This window comes from Echinops telfairi, unplaced genomic scaffold (assembly GCF_000313985.2).
Source record: "Echinops telfairi isolate 266 unplaced genomic scaffold, ASM31398v2 ScPeMD7_23;HRSCAF=83, whole genome shotgun sequence".
NCBI classification, from domain to species: Eukaryota; Metazoa; Chordata; class Mammalia; order Afrosoricida; family Tenrecidae; genus Echinops; species Echinops telfairi.
In genome coordinates, this window is record NW_022103920.1 from 77,155,355 (window position 1) to 77,164,959 (window position 9,605).

The window sequence follows — 9,605 nt, forward strand, 5'->3', positions numbered from 1 at the left end:
CTGGGTAGGTAGGTACGGCTGAGATAAAGTAGACTTGTATTGGCCATTCTGGATCCGATAGTCATGGTTTACTATGACCGAAGGACAAATTCAAGAAGAATGAAGTCCTAGTCATTGTCCAGAAGAACATTTCAAGATGTATCCTGAAGCTGGACTGCTAACCAACTGCAAGGTCGGCAGTTTTAGCCACTGCGAGAGAGAAAAACGAGGTTTTCTACTCCCATAAAGAATTAGAATCTTGGAAACCCACGGGTCCCAAGGCCTTTGTGATTGAAAACAAATGTGCAAATTGCATTGTAGAATTTTGCATGACCAACGACTTCTTCATTACAAATGCCTTTTTGAAATCAAATTAACTCATCTGTGGGAAAAGTCAGTGAAGTTAAATATCATCAGCCAAAAATAGGCCAGGGGCTGATTGTGTAACAGACCATCAATTGCTCATATCCACATGCAGGAAGCTGAAGAATAGAACAAGTCCAAAGGAGCCAAAATGCCACTATTTCATCTGAATTTAGAGAGTGTTTCAAGAACAGATTTGATGTATTGAACCTAAATTACTCAAGGCTGGTTGACTTGTGGGATAACACTAAGAATATTATACATGAAGAAAGGTCATTAGAAAGGCAGAAAAAATAGGAAAAAAAACAAGCAAAAAACCTTTAAGTGTATGCCAGAAGAGACTGAAGATTGCTCTTGAACATGTAATACCAAAATTGAATTGAAGAAAGGATGAAACAGTAAAGCTTAATAAAAAATTTCAAAAAAGACTACATAACATATTACAAGATGTGCAAACAAAGACCTAGGTTTAGAAACTTGCATGAGAAGAACATGCTCAGCATTTCTCAAACTGAAAACAATGAAAACAATTTCAGGCCTCAAGATACTACACTGAATTATCCTATGGGAAAAAATATTGAACAATGGAAGAAAGCATCAAAATAAATAAACAAATAAATCAATCAATGGAATGCAGTCACTGTACCAAAAGAATTGGTCTACATTTGACCTTTGCAAGATGTGGCATATGATCTAGAACCAGTGGTACTGAAGGAAAAAGTTGCACTGAAAGTTGCATTAGTGAAAAGCAAAACAAGTATCCACTGAAAAGTTTCAACAATCTGATGGCAAGAAAATCAGAGGACAGCTACCTGGCCAACGGACTGGAAGAGATCCATATTTGTGTCCATTTAAAAGAAAGGTGATTTAATAGAATGTTGAAATTAGCAATCAATATCATTAATATCACATGCACGTAAAATTTTGAAGGTAATTCAAAGATGGTTGCAGATGTTCACAGACAGGAATTGTCCAAAATTCAAGCCAGATTCAGAAGAGATTGTAGAATAAGGGATATCATTACTGACATCAGATGGATTTAGGGCTTAAGCTGGAGAATACCAGAAAGATTTTTGTTTGTGTTCTAGTGGCAACGCAAAGGCATTCCACTGTGTAGATCATGAAAAAGTACGAATAACATTACAAAAATGGGAATTACTGAAAACTTAACTGTTCTATTGTATACCCTGTACATGGATGGCCACGATTAAGTCATTGGAACAGAGGGGATATCACATGGTTTAAAATCAGGAAAGATATCCATCAGGAATGTATTATTTCACAATGCTGAATTTAATTTGTATGCTTAGAAATAATCCAAGAAGATGAATTATTTGAAGAAGAACTTCAGGATTAGAGGAAGACTCCTTGGCAGCATATGATAAACAGAGAATACAGCCTGTCTTGTTTTACGTGAGGAAGACTGGAGGTATTTTCTGATGAAGTATGCAGTCACCAGTCTTCAGTATGGGTACAAGAAATCAAAAATCCTCACAACTGGACCATAGAGTGAATCATGTTAAGTGGAGAAAATCTTACTTTGAGGACTAAGGTGCACTTGACCAAAACCATAGATTTTCAAATTTCCTCATATACATATGAAACCCCAGATACACGTGAATAGGAAGGAAGGAAGAGGAAATGGTGCCAGTGGATAATGATGCCGCATGGAAGTTTAAAGTACTATGGACTGCCTAACGAACAAATACATCTGTCTTGGAGGCAGTACAGCCTGAGAACAGGATGGTAAAACTCTGTCTCATCTCTTTCAGACATACTCGAAGGAGGGACCAGGCCCGGGAGAAGTGCATCACACTTGGATAAGTAGCAGGTCAGAAAAAAGAGGAAGGACCTGAACAAGATGAGTGGGCACAGAGCTACAACAATGGCCTCCAACATAAAAATCCGAGGATGTCCCCACACTGAGCAGTGTTCTGTTCTGCTTGACACTGAGGTGCTCTGAGATGGAACAGACTGCATGGCATCTAACATGGGCAGAGCACTGCCCAGCAATTCACAGATGCCCACGCCTTCAGAATAAAGTGCATATTCTTGATGTTGGTAGTCCAAATCCTTCATAATGGGATGTGACGTATCTTATTCTCTTCATATTTTTGCAACAATTTCCTTATATACAAGGACTCCTGGTGATGCCATGGTTAATTGCTTGACTGCTGACCAAAGGTCAGGGCTCCAAACCAACAGGTGCTCTGCAGGTGGGAGATGTGGCTGTTTGCTTCCTTATTTACCTCCTTGGAAACCACGAGGTGCAGTTCTGCTGTGTCCCATAAGGTCATTATGAGTCAGACGTGACTTGACAGGGGTACATTTGGGGACCCCCCCAGAGTCTACTAAGTACACTGATGTATAGGAAAATGATGGTCATTCTTGACCATTTTGCTATGTTAGAGGTTTATACAGTGGCTCACACATAGATGTTTCAGATATTATTGGTGGAATTAATGATCAGATAAAGAAGTTCATTTTCTTAACAATATTTTGAACTTTTCCACCTCTCTATTTTCAAAAAAGGTTTTCTCCATCTTCATTATTATTTTTTTTCCTCTTTAACATTCTCCTGGCAGTCTCTAAGACTCATTCAGTGACTGGCAAGAATCCTTTCCCAGGCAATAGAACATTCTCTAAGGTATGAATTTTGTACTTGTATGCTATCTTCCATTATTTATGTATAAATGGGTCCTGGTGGCACAGTGGGCTAGTTGTTGGTTTGCTAAGCACAAAGTTGGCATTTCTAACCCACTAGCAATTTTGAAGGGGAAAGACCTAAGGGTGTCTGCTTCTGTACAAGTTTATCTTCTTAGAAACCCAATGGAGCAGTGCTCCTCTGCCTTATGAGTCAGCATCTAATTGGTGCTACTTAAATATTAATTAACTAAAGCATAAACTCTCCGAGTTATAAAATATGTTGCCAGGCGAGCCTCTTCCCAGTCTGGTCTCACCTATACCACCCCAATTTTTGGATGGCTGTTATTAGGTGCTGTAGAGCCGGTCCCATCTCTTCAGGGACACTGTGTACAACAGATTGAAACACTGCTTAGTTATGCACTATGCAAAAATCCACCACTCACAATTATTAATGATTGACTTGATATTTCTACGCATTTGTCTCTCATCTCTAAAATAGGATAATAACATGTCTGCGCTGGGAAAAAAGTCATTAAATTTAAAAAATTGTTTATTATGAGGTGCTTTTGAGCAGTATGAGCCATGGCGACTCTGGGTAGAAAGAATCAGACACTACCTGTTCCAGCGCCATCTCACAATTGCCATGCTGAAGCCCATTGTTGCAGCCATTGTGCCAACCCATCCTGTTGAGAACCTTGCTTTTTCTCAATGTCTCTCCACTTCACCAAGCATGATGTCCCTCTCCAGGGACAGATCTCTCAGAACAACATGTTAAGTGCAAAAGATGAAATCTCCCCATCTTTGTCTTAAAGGTGTCTTCTGTTCTACTTCTTCCAAGACAGATATATCTGTTCTTTTGGTAGTCCACGATACTTTCAATATGCTCTGCCAACATCACGATCCAAATGCATCAATTCTTCTTCGGTCTTCCTTTTTCAATGTCCAACTTTTACATGCATGTTAGGCAATTGAAAACACCATGCCTTGGGTCAGGCTCACCTTAGTCCTCAAAGTAATATAATAGCCTTGCTATTCAACACCTTTAAGAGGTTTTGTGCAATGCATTAATTGATCTCTTGACTGCTGCTCTTATGAACACTGATTGTGGATCCCAAGCAAGATGAAATTCGTGACAACTTCTACTTGATAAGCACTTATCTAATATAAATAGTTGTTATTAATATTATTTTATTAATTATTATTATCATGAGGATTACAGTAAAGTCTCTTAAATGGAGAGATCAATCTCTAGTACTCTAGACTAAGAAAAAAGGAGGCCTATTTGGGATCAACATTTACATTATATTTTCAAAATCAGAATGTTCCAAGGATAGTCAAGAGTCTCTCAGACACCACTGCTTTCTTTCCTTGATGTTGATGAAGATTATTTGTTCAGAATATTTGAAATTAAAAAAATATATATTGAGGATGTGGAGAAAGAACTCACATGCACCACGGCAGGAGCTATAACTTGGTAAAAATATTTTGCAAAGTAATTTGTCAATATCTATATAGGGTCACTATGAGTAGGCACTTACTAAATAGCAGTGAGATTTTGTTCTTTTGTGTGTGTGTGTGTGTGTGTGTGTGTGTGTATAAATATATCCCCATGGCTCAGAAGACATATTTGCAGATATTCATAACAGGGTAACTCTTATGTTTGTATGCAAAGGGACAAGTATAAGAGTATAATAATATTTATTATGTCATTAGTTATGATATGGCAAAGTACCATACAGCTACAACCATAAATTTTACTATAAGCATGAGCATATATTAATCCCCAAAACACACTTTTGTGAGAGAAATTTAAGTTTCAGATGAATAAAGGACACTTTCATGGTCACACGAAGGTCTTAAACATCCAAAATAGTGATATGTACTGGGAATATGGTCATATAATAGTGGAAACAATAAAAAAACACAAACATATATTGGGGCGCTAAACTAACCTCTGAGAGGAGAATTAAAGTAGGGAAGTTGCTTCATTGTTTTTTAAACTTTAATCTTCAGTTCATAAGCCAGGAAGCAAACACAAAAGTGTCTTGTGAAATCTGTCTTTATAGAGTTATTATGTATGCATATATAAAATATGCATCACATTATAAAATTGAAGAAGAAGCAAAACAAAAAAATAATGAAGGAGGAACTTTCAGGAAAACATGTAAGTCGGTGCCTTTTCTAAATGACAATCAACCTTATCCCAGCATCATTTCCAAAACCCCCTAAAATACCACAATATCCCTGCCTTTCAGTTGAACATTCAAACAACCCATTCAACTTCACTTCCTAATTTATTAAGTGATATTTCTTTTATCTCAGTGGTTCTTAAACTAAGCATTCTGACACATCTTTATGAGTTTTTATTACTGTGTTCCATCTGAACTACATTTTTTAAGGTAATGCACTATAAATAATCTCAAGTTCAGAAAGAAAAAAGAATTATGGAACTTCTATGGTGGGATAGCGACTTATACATTGGGCAGCTAACCATAAGCTCAGCAGTTCGAAGCTATTAGCCACTTCAGGGGAGCAAGATGAGGCTCTCACTTTAGAAGCACTCAGGGCTTCTATCCTACAGAGTCACTATGAGTCCGAATTGACTTGCTGACCAGTCTCTCACTTATTTGTTTATATCATAAGTAGGCAAAGCATTATCTATTATAACAATAGGTAGCCACTGTCAACATAACGCTTACTTCAAAGAAACCATTGGATTATGTCACTTCTTCTCCATTAAAATTGTTGAGCCTGCTGCCTACTCTATTTTTGCTGCACAGAAAAATTAAATAAGTGGTGGAGCTGCTCCTCTCCGCTGCCCTTGAGTGTGCCTCTGACTTCCAGTGACTGCTACAAACCCCAACAAAATGCTGCCCCGTCCTTGACACTGCTCCCCTGAGTGACTAAGAGGAACACTGGTAATCACAGCGTTTCCACAGGGAAAGTATCAGCAGTAGAGTCCTAGATCTTTCTTCCCAGTCCAGTGTAGCCTGGAAGCTCTGCTGAGTCCTGCTCAGCATCTCATAGCAAAACACAAGCCTTAGACATGTCGGTAGTGACTGAACATGTGGCATATTGACTAGGAATGGAACCGGAGTCTTCTGCATTGAAGAAAAAACAGATATAAATTTTCAAACCTCTTTTTTTCTTTTGCCAAGCAACAATTTATGGAGGCTTCTTTTTATTCCCTAGCACTGAGCACCCGGCCTTGTAAGGAGTGGGGATTTAACTGAGCACCACGGAACTCCATGAAGGCCGGGCATGAATGGCGGTGTAGTGCATCTTCTCAGGACTCTTCTGAGTACGTAGCTCTTCAAGAGACCAGGAGCACAGCCAGGACGATGCCTCAGCCACTCTTCTAACACACCGGTCAACACTGAGAGATTGCAAATAGCCAACAAATGAATAAATGGCAGTTCCTAAAGAAACTAGACCATGGAAGGTACTCATCAACAAAGCAATGCTGCATGGTGATTATCAAGGGTGTCTGTCTTCAATGTTTCCGTATTGCTTTTGTCCTTCAGGTACACACTTTAAGATACCGCAGTGTTTTGCACACTCGTTCTTAAGACTTTATATCCCAAAGACAGAGGCAGATAAAAATATTCTTTCTAAAATTGAGCCAGAGGCAAATTGAGAAAGTTGCAATAAATAACACGCCCTTAGTTTTGTAAGTGAACTATAACTATGGGCTTCAGGTAAGTTGGAACAAATAAGTGTAGCTTTGCAATTTCTAGATTCTATATTCTGTCCATATTTTAAAAGTCACCATAAAGATGATTAGATAATCATTAACAATAAAAATAAGATAACATTGCTATCGAGTCCACAGCAAATCACAGTGACTTTGCCTAGAGTTTCCAAGGCTGTAATCTTTGCACGAACAGAGAGCATTATCATTCTCCTATAGAACAGCTGCTGGGTTTGAACCACTGACTTTGTGATTTACAATCCGAAGCTTACTCGACAGTGCCCCCAGAGCTCCTGCAATTTTTTTATAAAGTGCACGGAACCATCCATCACCCCGAACATGGAGACGGCTAGAATATTTCTGAAATGCAACAATAGCAGCAGCTAGTAATATTGTTAGGAAAATATCAGCCACTACATAGATAACTGAACATCAACCCTAAAACTAGACCCATAGCATGTGGACTTTGATTTTTGTTTGCTTGTTGTTTTTGTTTTGTAAGGTGTCACAAAACAAAGAGGGTTCATACAAAATTAGTTGGGGAAAATATGTGACCATCTTCTTCCATAAAGATTTGCAGCCTTGAGATCACTCTTGGATGGCTCTACTCGATCCTGCAGGATTGCTCTGAGTGGAATCAATTTGAAGGCAGTGAGTTTGGCTTGGGTTTCACTAAATGAGAGGCATCAGGATTTTCACTGCCAAGTTCCTTGATCTGTGTTGAAGCTTAAATGAAACCTAATTAGGATGAAGCCAACTTCACTCTATCATTTGCCTAACCATTTAGTTAGTAAAAGGCACTGTGTTAATTCACTTCTAGTAGCCCAATGAGGTAGGTTTTGTCTCCACTTTCCTGGTAAGAAAAAACTAGGTCTGACAGCATGAAGCATCTGGCCCAATGTTACACAGCTAACAAGCAACAAGTTCACGAGCTCCAAAGATCTTAGTCTTTTCACCACTTGTGCTGCCTTTTTGAAATATATAAACTCATCGGAGGATTTCTGCTTATTTGAAGCAAATCAGAATGAACTGATGTTTCACATTTTATATTTGATACTGCCTCTGTCTCCTTTCCTTATAAACGGTCTTTTTCTAACTCACGAGCCAAGGTACTAATCAAGTCCCTGCCTTGTCATTTATCCAACACCAAATCTCAACAAGGTCACAGAGTCAGCCTTTCATTTTCTCCAAGCTGGGTGTAGAGAGAAGAAACAATTAATTTATTCCATTTTTCTGGAAATTACACAATTTCCTGGTGTATGGCATATATCAATGGAGAAAGGAATGCTAACTAAGAAGAAGGGGAAAAAAGCAGTAACACTTACAGTTGTGGAATTGAGCCCAGCTGCTTCAGAACAGGCACGTTTTTAAGTATAAACCTGAAAATCACTCCTGGTTCCTGGCGTCCTATGGGAGGGGAAAAAAAAGTCGCTCTACCAAAACCAGGTCCTCTCCTCCAATGAGCTTTGGGCTGCGTGTGCCACCTGGGACTGGAAGTCCTACCTTGTGGCTCTAAGGTTGCCAGACTAGTTGTGCTGAAAGGCAAGATAACTACAATACCCACAATTCACACTTCTCACCTGAAACCAGAAGAAATAGGTGGGTGGCTGGAGTTTCAATCTACAAACACGAAAATGCAAACAAGGGTAGGAAAAACAGGTGACTTGAAGTAAGCATAAAAGGAAAATATCAATAGCCTTTTTTATAAAAGAAATAAAACTTGATTTGATCTTTGCCAGGAATAAGAGGCAAGAAGGAAAGCATCTCTATGCAAATACATTTTCCCGGAGTCAGCGAACCAGCTCTACCAGATTCTCCGCAGGTGATTCAGAGGCTGAGCACGGCGCCTCACTGAACACTGCAGTGCATGGGGATATAAAGATCACGGCGGTCAGGCTTCCTTCCTCAACATCAGCCTGGGGGTTTCACTAAGATGCGCTAGATAGAATAGAGAACCTTTTACCTTTCATCCTCTAAAATACAGAGAATGTGTTGTTGTTGTTTTTAATGTGCTTAATGAGCAAGATGGAACTCTTGTTGATATTTCCTTTCAACTCCCTGTCATTTTCAATTTGGGGGGTTTCCCTCCTTATATTCCAAGAATATCTCTACTTGCTCAAAAAGAAAAAAACCCACTAAAATATAATAGTTACATAATAAAATAAAATACAAAAGTTTTAATTTGATAAAACGAAAGATGCAGCAATTGTAAGATATGAGAAGTATCTGGAGGAAAAAAAATAAAGCCAATAAATATTTTCTCTATTGGTTCATATGGCACCTTGATACAGCCTTCTTCTCCCTGCTAGCTACAGACCAGAAAATAGATAGAAACAGGTCCTGGCTTGATAGGAACTCTATAATATCCTTGGAACATTTATCTCCAGTAGGCAATTTTTCATTTTTGGTTCTTTTGTAGGCAATAAGGGCATGATGGCAAAAAATGTTTCCTTGCTGTGCTTTATTCCCTTCCTATCATTCCTCCTCCTGGAGGCATCTTGGAGCTTCATGTTGCCTGAGGCACTTTACCGACCTCTAGCCTCCTCGAAGGTTCCAGTTGGCCACCACAAAATCTAACATATACCCAATTTAACAGGCTCTTCACTTCCAGACTACAAGTTACTGTGTCCTATGTTCTTTTATATTACTTTCAAGACAACTGTCTGTCCATTTTCCAAACACTGGAAAGCGTCTTCTCCTTGAGCTACCCTCTGCTGCTGTTAGATGGCTTTGAGTTGGTTACAGAGTTGGTCCGTGGCCCATCGAGAACAGAACAGCACCTGGCCCACGCCTGCACCGTCATCAACACCATTTCTGTGCTTGTGTCCCTTGTTGTAGCAACGGCGTCAACCCATCGTCCTGACAGTCTTCCTCTTTTACGTGGGCCTTCTGCTAACGGAGCTGCTACCTTTTTCCAAGCAAGATT

The 9,605-nt window shown here is 39.1% G+C and overlaps 1 protein-coding gene across 3 annotated transcripts in view; it reads right to left on the minus strand.

Annotated features, from left to right (window-relative positions):
* MACC1 (MET transcriptional regulator MACC1) overlaps window positions 1-8,074 on the minus strand; it is an 82,234-nt gene extending 74,160 nt beyond the window's left edge. For all 3 annotated transcript variants that reach the window (XM_004702709.2, XM_045288830.1, XM_045288831.1), the window contains exon 1: window positions 8,005-8,074. The gene's annotated coding sequence lies outside the window, so the exon portion shown is untranslated. The remainder of the gene's footprint in view (window positions 1-8,004) is intronic.
* Window positions 8,075-9,605: the final 1,531 nt, after the last annotated feature.